The 12,180-nt window shown below is 48.7% G+C and overlaps 1 pseudogene; it reads left to right on the forward strand.

Moving 5' to 3' along the window:
• Positions 1 to 2,522: 2,522 nt before the first annotated feature.
• On the forward strand, positions 2,523 to 3,186 carry LOC127213832 (high mobility group protein B1-like; annotated as a pseudogene).
• Positions 3,187 to 12,180: the final 8,994 nt, after the last annotated feature.

Here is a 12,180-nt window from a genome sequence, read left to right on the forward strand (position 1 = left end):
ACACACACATAACACACACATGGTGGACACACACCAAATAATAATAAAAAATTTAAAAAGCAGATGGTGCCTGAAGAACAACCCCTATGTATTCAGAAGTAGCTTGACAGCCCCCAGAATGTTCTAGAATGTTCTAAGCAGCACTGGGGTAATCATCACTTAGAAAATCCTCATTCCCTGTGAAAGGGTAAATGACTGAGGTTTTTGCACAGAAGGTGTGGGTGAGGAGGAAGAGCTCCTTTTCTGCTCTGCTCAGTAGCTGGAGGCAATGTTCCAGGAAGGTAAGTTTCAGTCTGGGCTCAGCAGGTGAGGTCACAGCCTCAGCTCACTGTGAGGGATGGGCGGAAAGGAGGCCTGTCTGCACCACTGGATAACTCTCGGTTAAGTCTTGCTTGTTACTGCAACACTTTGTTCTGACAGCTGCAGCTTGCCACATTGTGTCAGTCATTCTCTCCCTTCTCTCCCTGCCCCTCCCTCCCTCTCCCACCTCTCTCTGCAAGTCCTCTGCACTCAGCCAGACTCTCTCCCCACAATGCACACAGGACTACCCAGCACGGCTTCAAGTTTCACTGAGGATTTGGGTGCAAAACTGCCTCGAGCTTTGCCTCTGAAATGATCCCTGGACCAGGTGCATTCTCTGGATGCAGGGTAGTAATTTAGAACTACAGATTGGCCCTGGCAGTGGAGGCCTGGCATCCCAGTGCCTGGGAAGACAACGCAGGAGGATCTCCAGATTGATACTAGCTTGGGAAACTTAGCAAGACCTTGTCCGAAGTTAAAGGACTGGGTGCTGAGGGTGTAGAGAACTCAGCTACTATTTGCAAAGCCCAGGGCTCCATCCCCAGAACCATGTGATACTGTCACACTTTTCAAGCCGATAAGGACTGTGGGAGTTCCCATTGCTCTGTATCCTTGCCAACACTTGGAATTAGCAGTATTTTGTTTTGTTGCCATTGTGTTCAGGGTATGATAATCAATCGTTTGTTTGAACTCACCCCTGACTATTATTGGGTTTTGCTATTATACTATTGCTATTGCTATTTTGACTTGCTGTTTGCCTCTGCAGATCAAATCCTGGAATGAACAGTGTGTGCCACCATCCCAGGTTGTTGTTATTTGGAGACAGCATCTCACCCATATAGTCCAGGCTGGCCTCAAGCTCGCTATGTGGCTGAAGATGACCTCCAGATTCTCCTGCCTCTACGATGCCCTGTTTATTCGATGTGGAGAACTAAAGCCAGGGCTTCATTCCTGCCAGCAATCGATCACTCTACCAACTGAGACATAATTCTGGCTTTATTTGGTTCAACTTTTTTGAGATAGGATTTGGTTTGATAGTCCAGATTGCCTTGAACTCAAGGCGATCCTCCTGCCTCAGGCTTGACCAACCGCGCCAGCTTCCTTGACTGTTAGAATCTCCTGAAGTTATGCACTTGGGATGTTTTGAGTGTCACTTCTCGTGGCCAAATGATTCAACTCGAAAGCATGCCTAGAGTTTCCAACTGACTGGCTGGTACAGTGCCTTGTTTGCCGGTTATCTTGGTCGGGGAGAGGGGTCAAAGGGCACCTATCAGCCCACAAAAACAGATGGGAAAGGTGGGGTGGGGCAGAGTGGGGCACAGGTTGTCCTAAGTGCTTGGGGTTCCATGGGAATGTTCCAGCACTTACCAGTGGAGGCTGGGACAAATTTAACATCCTTCAGGACACAGGATGGAGCCGGCAACCCCCAAACACAGCAGCCCTGAGGCTGTCAAGCTGGAGAATGTATGTGAGGGCTCAGACCACTGGCCCACACCCCAGCAGTTGGGTTCAAGACAGCTGCTTCCCCTGACTGACTGTTAGCTTCTAAGTATGTTGACTTCTTTCTCGGCCTCAGTGTCCTGTGAGCTAGAGACAATGTCATGACTTAACCTCAAAAGGCAGAGCGAGGGGAACAAAGCCCTAGAGGGGGCCTGATGGTGGGGTGGGACCTTTAATCCTGGCGCTTGGGAGGCACAGGCAGGCAGCTCTCCGGGAGTTCCAGGCCTGATTAAATGACCCTGTTTAAGAAACAGGGAGAAACAGACTGGCAGCCTTGGTGCATTACTCTCCAGCACCACACAGCCTGCTTCCATTCACAATCTTGCCATGGCCACAGGCAATGTTAGGTCTCAAACCCAGGGCAAATAGCTAACGAGGTGCCTATTTAACATACCAGAGCAGACCTGGCCACTAGTTTGTCCCAGCAGGTCTTGCTTATTATAGCAGTGGTTCTCCAACTTTTAATGCTGCAACCCTTTAATACAGTTGTAATGGCCCCTAACTACAAAATTATTTTGTTGCAGCTGGGCATTGGTGGCGCACGCCTTTAATCCCAGAATTTGGGAGTCAGAGACAGATGGATCTCTGTGAGTTCAAGGCCAGCCTGGTCTACAGAGTGAGTTCCAGGACAGCTAGGCTGTTACACAGAGAAACCCTGTCTCAATAAAATAAATAATAGGCAGTGCATTGAGCTCCATAGACACAGTACCAGGGCAAGCACCAGCCAGATGGGCACTGGGCGACTCTGTGCCTCGCGAACAAAAATCAACTAAACATGGGCAAAGGAGATCCTAAAAAACCGAGAGGCAAAATGTCCTCATATGCATTCTTTGTGCAAACTTTCCGGGAGGAACACAAGAAGAAGCATCCGGATGCTTCTGTCAGCTTCTCACAGTTCCCCAAGAAATGCTCAGAAAGGTGGAAGACCACGTCTGCTAAGGAAAAGGGGAAATTTGAAGACATGGCAAAGGCGGACAAGGCTCGTTATGAAAGAAAAATGAAAACCTACATCTGCCCCCCAAAGGGGAGACCAAAAAAAAGTTCAAGGACCCCAAGGCACCCAAGAGGCCTCCCTCGGGCTTCTCCTTGTTCTGTTCTGAGTATCGCCCAAAAACCAAAGGAGAACACCCAGGCTCCGCCATTGGTGATGTTGCAAAGAAACTGGGAGAGATGTGGAACAACCCTGCCGCAGATGTCAAGCAGCCCTAGGAAAGGAAGGCTGCCAAGCTGAAGGAGAAGGACGAGAAGGATGTGGCTGCTTACAGAGCTAAAGGGAAACCCGATGCAGGTGGGGGGGGGCGTGGTCAAGACAGAAGAGAGCAAGAGAAGGAAGATGAGGAGGAGGAAGAGGAGGAAGATGATGATGAATAAGTTGGTTCTAGCGCAGTTTTTTTTTTTTTGTCTACATAGCATTTAACCCCCTGTACACAACTAACTCCTTTTAAAGAAAAAAAATTGAAATGTAAGGCCGTGTAAGATTTGTTTTTAAACTGTACAGTGTTTTTTTTTTTGTTTTTTGTTTTTTGGGTTTTTTTTGTATAGGTACCACACTACCGAATGTGTCTTTAGATAGCCCTGTCCTGATGGTATTTTCTATAGCCACTAACCTTGCCTGGTACAGTCTGGGGGTTGTAAATTGGCATGGAAATTTAAAGCAGGTAGTTTTTTTGGTTTTCTTTTTTTGTTTGTTTGGGTTTTTTTTTTTTCATCTTCAGTTGTCTCTGATGCAGCTTATATGAAGATAATTGTTCTGATAACGGAATACCACTCTATAACTGCAAAAAAAACAATTGCAGCTGTTTTGTTGACATTCTGAGTGCTTCTAAGTAATTAGAATTACTTAGTAGTTTTTTAATTAGTAAAATAATAATAATAAGTTGCTACTGAAGTATGAATACTTTGCTACTATTATGAATCGTAATGTAAATATCTGACATGCAGGACTGATATGCCACCCCTGTGAAAGGTTCATTAGACCCCCGAAGGGCTGCTGTCCACAGGTTGAGAACCACTGTGTTTCAGGGGCTTCCCGACTGGCACGCCCCACCCTCTACGCTGACTTTCTGCAGGTGTTGGGCTGCCCTTCCCCGGTGCCGCCACCGCGGTCCTTTCCTGTATCATTTTGTCACTGGCTCCGTTTGTCTGTCCTTCACTCTCCTGGCCTCTTGACCAGTCTCTCGGCCCAGGCTGCACCTCCCCCCACTCCTCCTCCCCCTCACATGGTCCTGCTCAGGGTAATGCCCACTCTGGACTCTCCCAGATGTCCTATGCTTTCCCTTTTAGCTAAGTAGAGCATCTCCTCCAGCATACCTAGGAGCAATCATCTCCTTCCTGTTTTATTTCTTTTCTCATTCAGATAGCACCATGACACTTAAGCATCTGTGCTTTCGGAGTGCTGGCCACACTAGATAATAGCTTTACAGGCTTTGCTTTTTAATCTTTTCAGAAACCTTTGGACACACACAGCCCAGCCCGGCAGAGGTATGTGTCATTTCGGCCTCACGGCTACTGCCTGTTCGCGGAGTGTCTGGGCAGAGTCTGGGGTGGTTGCCCCTTGGCAGAAATGAGTGATAGGAGCTGGGCATGGCCTCCAGTCCCCACCTGAACTAGGGATGAGTGTCTGAGGTCAAGGCCTCACCTCCACCTTGGATTACTCCAGGCAGTAGATTAGTTTATTGTCAAGCCTTTGTACTGTGAAGTCCAGCACGCACCCAGAAAGGAACACCGTGCCCACAGCTGCAGAGAGCTGATGAGTGTGTGGAAGGGACACACTGCTCCAAACACACAGACGAGATGACAGAGTGGCCAGGCAGGGTACCTCACACCTGCCATCCCAGTATAGGAGAGGCTAGGCAACAGGGTTGCCGCAAGTTCCATGCCAGCCTGGGTTATGCAGTGAGTTTCCAAGTTGGCAGTTGGTTTGAGCGATAGTATGAGACTCATGCACACATAGAGGGACTCATGAGGGCGCCTGTAGCTGAGGCCTTCTGGACAGTTAACGGATGCTGCCAGAGGGAGACATTTCCCCAGTGGTAGAGGCGCTGACAAGGAGCCCACCAGCCTTTCAGCCCCACCCTGCTCCTAAAAGCCACCCGAATTTAACTCTTCAGGTCTCTAAGAAATAAAAAGACACCACAGTGGAAGGCGGCCTCCTTGGGAAGGGGAAGGGGACAGTGGGGGGGGGGGAGGGACAAGAGCGGGACAGAGGGTGAATAAAGTGCCTGGCAGACATGTGTGGGACTGTCCTGAGCCCCGGCAGAACCTGTGACCGATATGTGCTCACAACCATTTTTGTCAAATTAAAAAAAAAAAAAAGAAAATGAAGATGGCCGAGCTTTGGTGGCGCACGCAGCACTTGGGTGGCAGAGGCGGGCGGATCTCTATAAGCTAAAGGCCAGCCTGGTCTACATAGTGAGAACCTGTCTCAAAAATGAAAGAAAGAAAACGAAGAAAGGGGAGGAGGGAGAAATAAATGAGGGCTGTGTAAAGACGTTTGACCCCAAGACAACACTTGCATTCTGTCCTCGGGAACCCCGTAGTGGAAAGAGAAACTGACTTCTCCAAGTTGTCCTCTGACCTCCACATGCTCACTGTGGTTCAGGTGTGAAGGAGGGAGGGGGAGGGAGGAGGGAGGGGGAGGGAGGAGAGAGGGAGGGGGAGGGAGGGAGGGGAAATGGTGCTGGAGTTGCTGCACAAATGTGATGAGCTCAGTTCAGATCCCTAAAACCCACGTGTAAGTCAGAGGCAGCAGGGGGCGCTCACATCTGTAACGTCAGCGCTGCTCTGCTGTGAGAAGGCGGTGGAGACAGGCAAACCCCTGCGGCTTCCAAGCCAGCCAGCTCACCCAGGTAGATGTAAACAAGACCCTTACAAACAAGGATGGCCATGACCGACACCGCTGGCCTCCTCTGATCTATGCTTCCACACTGTGCCACACGGCATGGCTCAGCTGTAGTTACCTAGGCCGGGCCTAGAATCCCCCAGTTAGGGCTAGGGTTTGGCTCAGAGGTAGAAGTTGAGGGTTCTGGGTTCCCTCCTCAGCTCCTCGGTAACCTCTCAGCTCGCGCGTTTGGAAAGTGTAACATTTCTGTTCCCGCAGTGTGTACTGGACTTCACAAAACTTGCAAATTCTTGCCGGCAGAAAAACACCCTGGGGTGCCAGAATGGAGGTCAGCTTTCCCGCACTCTATCCACACAGCGCGCTTTCCTGTTCATCCCTTTGGGACACAGGTAGAGACAGAGCAGGAGCAGGGTCAGGGGAAGGAACGTGGGACGTTAGAGGAAGCTGACCTGAGCTCAGCAAGGAGAGCGGGTTGCAGTAGATGGCTCCATGTCGGGGAACTGTGCCCCTCGGTCCACCTCGTGTAGGTGCCAAGCACTGGCCTTCAGGGAACACAGAAAGCCCTAAATGTGCGCTATCCAAATGAGCCCAGCCATATTCAAGGACCCCAGGGCCTCAGACCAACGAAGGAACGGCAAAGCTTCCCCAGCCTGGAGTGATATTCCAGGGAAATGGCTGAATTCGAGTGTTGACAGTGTATGTAGAAAATGTCCATCATGCCGGGCATGCGGTGCACGCCTTTAACCCCAGCACTAGGGAAGCAGAGGCAGGCGGATCTCTGTAAGTTCAAGACCAGCCTAGTCTACAGAGCTAGTTCCAGGGCTACACAAAGAAAGTCTGTCTCGAAAAAAAAAACAAAAAAAAAAAGAAAGAAAGAAAAGAAAAAAGAAAGAAAATGTCCATCATAAGCCAAACTCTTGGAATCCAGTTGCAGAGAGGGAGGAGTGATGAGCAAAGGAGTCAAGACCAGGCTGGAGAAACCCACGGGGACAGCCGACCTGAACAAAGAGGAGCTCATGACCCCCACACTGATAGCTGGGAAACCAGCATAGGACCGACCCAGACCCCCTGAATGTGGTATCAATTAGGAGGACTGGGAAGTCTATGGGCCTCTGGTAGTGGATCAGTATTTATCCCTGGTGTACAAATGGACTTTGGGAGCCCATTCCACATACAGGAATACTCTCTCAGCCTAGACACATGGGGGAGGGCTAGGCCCTGCCCCAAACGATATGGCAGACTTTGAAGATTCCCCCATGGAAGGCCTCACCCTCCCTGGGGAGCAGATAGGGGATGGGATGGGGGGTTGGGAGGGAGACAGGGATGGAGGGGAGGGTGAGGGACCTGGGGTTGACATGTAAAACAAACTTGTTTCAAATTTAAATTTAAAAAAAAAATAAAAAAGAAAGAGAGAGCAAGAGAGAGAGAGAGGAAGAAAGGAAGAAAGAGAGAAAGAAATGAAGGAAGGAAGGAAATGTCCGCCATAGCTTTCTCTCCCTGGATATTTACAGTCTGCGGGCTGCTCCTACTGAGAGGAGCCAAATCTGACCCCTTAATCCAGCTGTAGGCAGCACCCCACCTCCCTGCTCTGTCTGTATAATGCGCAGGGTGAGCTTCTGGGCCATGAGTTTCAGCCAACCTGGAAAAGACCCCATGTCAACAGCAAAGGGAAGAAGGAAAGAGCTGTTTGCAGGGGTGGGTGGGTGAGGTGTGTGTGTGGGGGGGGGTGAGGAGTGACTGGGCAAAGTAACCTGTGATGTATACGTGAAGATACATAATGAAGCCCATTTTTTTCTGGTAACTAAAAAATAAAACGAAAGTCCAGCAGTGGTGGCGCACACCTTTAATCCCAGCACTGGGGAGGCAGAGGCAGGCGGATCTCTGTGAGTTTGAGCCCAGCCTGGTCTACACAGAGCGAGTTCCAGGACAGCCAGGGCCACACACACAGAAACCCTATCTGGAAAAACAAACCCAATACATAAAAAAATAATAAAAACCAAAAACAACTGGGTGTATGTCCCTCCTCGGGTGCCCATGGCTCTCCCTCAGGACACAGGGATGGTGAGTTGCACAGGAGCCTCCGTCTCTCCCAGAGGAAGCAGCCTGTATTGCAACCTTGACAGGTTCCCTGGATGAGATCGCCTGCTGTGCTCAGCCCAGGTGTGGGAGGTGTGGAGCCCTTGTGCTCATAGATAAGCAAAAAACACATGATTGTCCCTTTCAAGGCAGGGGTGCATAAGCTGTTTTCCACCCAGAGGCTGGGAGCAGACCTGGTGAATAGACTTCTGGTGACCTTTACACTATCTGTGTGACTGAGACCGCACCACACCCTCCCCAAACCGAGACCCTGTTAATCTAAAGGACATCTTCACGGAAGATGTCACATGTGCTTAACACAAAAGAGTTTTGATTAGTCATGTCCTAAGCTCCAGCATGCACACAGGATAGTGTTATTTCTCATCAGGAAAATCTTGACCAAATCTGTTGTGCTTAAATATGCTTAAATAACTCAGATGGAGACTCCTGAAGTTTGAACCAACACAGCTACTGAATCAATGTTGAGAACTGCTTCCCTCCCGTAGATCCTTTACTCTGCTGGCTGTGGTGGTCGCCCGTAACCCAGTGCCATCGCTGGAGGGGACAAGAGGATCCCTGGGACTCGCCAGCTTCCGGCCCAGCTGGGAAAATGCGAGGCCTGGGTCTAGGGAGAGATCCTGCCTCAAAGAATCGACAGAGTCCTAGAGGACACCCAACTTCTTCTTCGGGCCTTTGCATACATGTATAGGCATGAGGGTCCCACACAGATACACGCAGAAGCCCATCCTAACATCCTAACATCCTAACATGAACACATGAATACATATTTCTTTTGAAAAGTTAAACCCACTGAGGGTTTTAATCTGGAGAGATTGCTCAGTAGTTAAGAGGACGTTCTGCAAAGGACCTAGTTTCAACTCAGCATCCATGCTGGGCACTGCAAAAACCACTCATAATTATAGTTTCAAGGGATCCAATGTCCTCTTCTGGCCTCTATCAGCACCTGAAGGCAGGTCTCAGGCACACAAACACACACACACACACACACAGTGAGACACCTTGTCCACACCTGTGGCATAGACCGCGCCCATTGGGGGTGGAGACAGGACCTGGGGGAACTAAGGCTGAGGAGGGGGCTCGGAGAGCGCTCTTGCTTGCAGCACGGGGACAGGAGAGCATCCTGAGGCATCCTTGGCACCAGGAACCTGCTGGTGTTCATCTGTCCATGTTGTAAGTTATTTCTCCCTGAATAAATATCTATTCGGCCTATTTGTTTCTCCTGATCCTTATTAAACATCAATACACACACGTTGCTAAAAAAAAAAAAAAAAGTCCCTCCCCAGAGGAAGATATAAACAAAGTCAGCTTCCTTCCTAAGGTCCCAAAGATGAACAGAGGCATGATCCCACTAACGTTCACTGGGGAAACCGGTGAGTTATTGGGTTTCCTCACAAAGCATGGATGAGTTACTTTTAGGGATGTGGGCATTCTTCTCCCAACTAGCTACACCTGAAAAAGCCTCTACTGTCCCATACTCTATAGATGGAGCTTGCCCTGGTCTTCACCTATCTGTGGACTCCAGCCTTCCTGGAGACCTTGTACAACAAAAGCAGCATTGTATGCAACTGCAGTGGACGCAGGTGAGGCCTCCTGACCCTCCCCACCCTACACGGTGGTCAACAAGCCCAGCTGGGGTTTGCTGCGCTCTCCAGGTGGCTGTTGCTTGACTCAGAGGCTAGTCACACACAAAACCATAAAAATGAAATTAAAAAATAAAGCGTATTTTAAAAAAAATGACATAGGACAGAAAGAGTCCTGGAAGGTGACTTTACCCACAAACAAACAAACAAAGCCAACCAAACAAACAAAAACCACCGTCCAATGGGCCAGATGAAGTGAGGGGCTGCACATGGCACCCGGCCTAAAGACAGGGGCCTCTGAGTGAGCAGCTTCAGGGCCACAAGGTCTGGTTTTGCTTTGTTTTTTATCTACTTTGAAGAACTGGGACTCAGAGCCTCATGCCAGCTTAGTAAGCACTCTACCACTGAGCCACACCCCAGCCCCTCACTGGGGGATTCTAGGCAGGGGCTCCACCACTGAGCCACGCCCCAGCCCCTCACTGGGGGATTCTAGGCAGGGGCTCCACCACTGAGCCACGCCCCAGCCCCTCACTGGGGGATTCTAGGCAGGGGCTCTACTATTGAGCCATACCTTCAGCCACTGTGGGAGATTTTAGCCACAGAACTGGATATCTTCCTGATGCTGGAGCCTAGCTCAGTAAAGGAAATTCTTCGGTCATCTTTACTGAAATAAGGAATCCTAAGGTAAAATATCAGATGATATTTAATTTAGCTACATTTTACCAAACCACTCTTTAGTGTAGCTGCATCTGAGAAACCAAACCAGTCTGTGTCCTGATTCTTCCTGCCTCACACCTGGATCTGAGTGTTCTCGGATTAGAAGCAGAGGAATCTGTCTGTAGTCTTTGTGTCCCAAAGGGGGACTTTGATTGTGGAAGAGGAGAAGCATGTGCAAATCAACAGGGTGGCTCCTCGACTTCAAATTGTGGTCTCAAATTTGCTGGTCTGCAGGATAATCCTGGGAGCTGAGGGGAGCTGAACTATTTAGACAGGTCAAAGAGAATTCGCCTAGTGTGAGCGACCCCTGGTGGTAATGTGGAGCAATGACATCCTGGGTGTCCTCCATTATTCCTCCGCTAATCACATCAATTCAATTCACCCCTCACATCATGACAGCTACACGTGTAACTTCAAACTTTTCATTCGCTACATCAGAGAAACAAAACAACCCTGGCGTAGAGAATGTCTGTCAACTCAGCATGTGGGGGGCAGAGGCAGGAGGACTGCTGTGAGTTTCACACCAGTTTGAGCTCACAGTAAGTTCCAGGGAAGTCAGAGCTACAGCGTGAAAGGGGAGGGGACAAGACACATGACCTGAGTTTGATCCCTGGGACTCAGATGGTGACAGGAGGCAACTGACGTCCACGGGCACACCTCCTGGCACACTCCCTCAGAAGAGGGAGGACTGGAGGAAGGAGGAATGGCGGGGGGGGGGGGGGGCTCCGAGGATTTGGGGAACAGGGAAAGAATAGGATCAAATACATTGTGTGTATATATGAAATTCTCAAACATTATTAAATATATATTTCGAGACAAAGTGTACCAGTCTTTCTTTTCAGCCTCCAACCAGCTCCCAAATCATGGCCCAGACTATTATTAGTTATGAGCGCTCGGCCTTAGCGAACGCTTGACTCACTAGCTCTTATACCTTATTCTAACCGGTTTCTCTTCAACTCCATTTTGCCTCGGGGCCTTTTACCTTTTCCGTTCTGTATGTCCGTCCTGCTATTGTCATTGCTTCTCATGTCTGTCTGTCTGTCTGGTGGCTGCCTGGCTTCTGGCCTGAGGTGTGTCCAGCTCTTTCTCCCTTGTTCTCTCCTCTCTCCTATTTATTCCATCCCCAGCCCCTCCTCTCCTTCTTCTGGCTAACTATTGGCTGTTCAGCTTTTCATTAGACCGATCAGATGCCTTGGGCAGGCAAGTGCACAAACTGAAACAAATACAACACACTTTTAATAGTTAAACCAATATAACATAAACAAATGTAACGTATCTTTACATCATTAACAAAGGCAGCAGAAACAAATGTAACACACCTTTACACAGTTAAAGTAATATTCTGCAACATAAATAAATGTAATACATCTTTACATAGTTAAATATTCCTCAACAACAAGGTCTCATAATAAATATATTTTTAAAAGGTCTCAAAATAAAAGTAATTTTTAAAATACATAAAACATTTGTCTGGGAGCATGGGTCACATCATGGACTGCTCTTGCAGAGGACCCAGGTTTAATTCCCAGCATCCACACGGAGGCTCCGAGCCAACTATAACTCCAGGGGATCTGACACCCTTTTTAATCTCCATAGGCCCTGCATGCACATGGTGCACAGACATACAAGTAAACACTCACACACGAGACAAAAGTAAATAAAAATTGTATAGCTGAGTGTAGTGGCACACTCCTTAAATCCCAGCACTCAAGAGGCAAAGGTAGTCAGATCTCTGTGAATTCAAAGCCAACCTGGTCTACAAAGAGAGTTCCAGGACTGCCAGGTCTACGCATAGAAACTTTGTCTCAACATAAATAAATAAAATTATGAAAAGTACTTATACTCTCTTTTAAAATAAAATTAGAAGTTAAAACCTCCTCAGGGGCTGGGGAAGCATGTCAGTTGGTAGAGTTCTTGCCATCATGCTAGGATGCCTAAACCAAGTGTAGAGACCCAGCCCTGTAAGTCCATCATTCAGAAGGTAGAGAGAGGTGGCATAGTTCTCTCTCTCTCTCTCTCTCTCTCTCTCTCTCTCTCTCTCTCTCTCGTGCACTTTGTAATCATGTAAAGATGTGTTGCATTTGTTTTACTTAAAGCACCTGATTGTCTATAAAAAGCTGAACAGCCAATAGATAGTCAGTAGAG

This window comes from Phodopus roborovskii, unplaced genomic scaffold (genome assembly GCF_943737965.1).
Source record: "Phodopus roborovskii unplaced genomic scaffold, PHOROB, whole genome shotgun sequence".
NCBI lineage: Eukaryota > Metazoa > Chordata > Mammalia > Rodentia > Cricetidae > Phodopus > Phodopus roborovskii.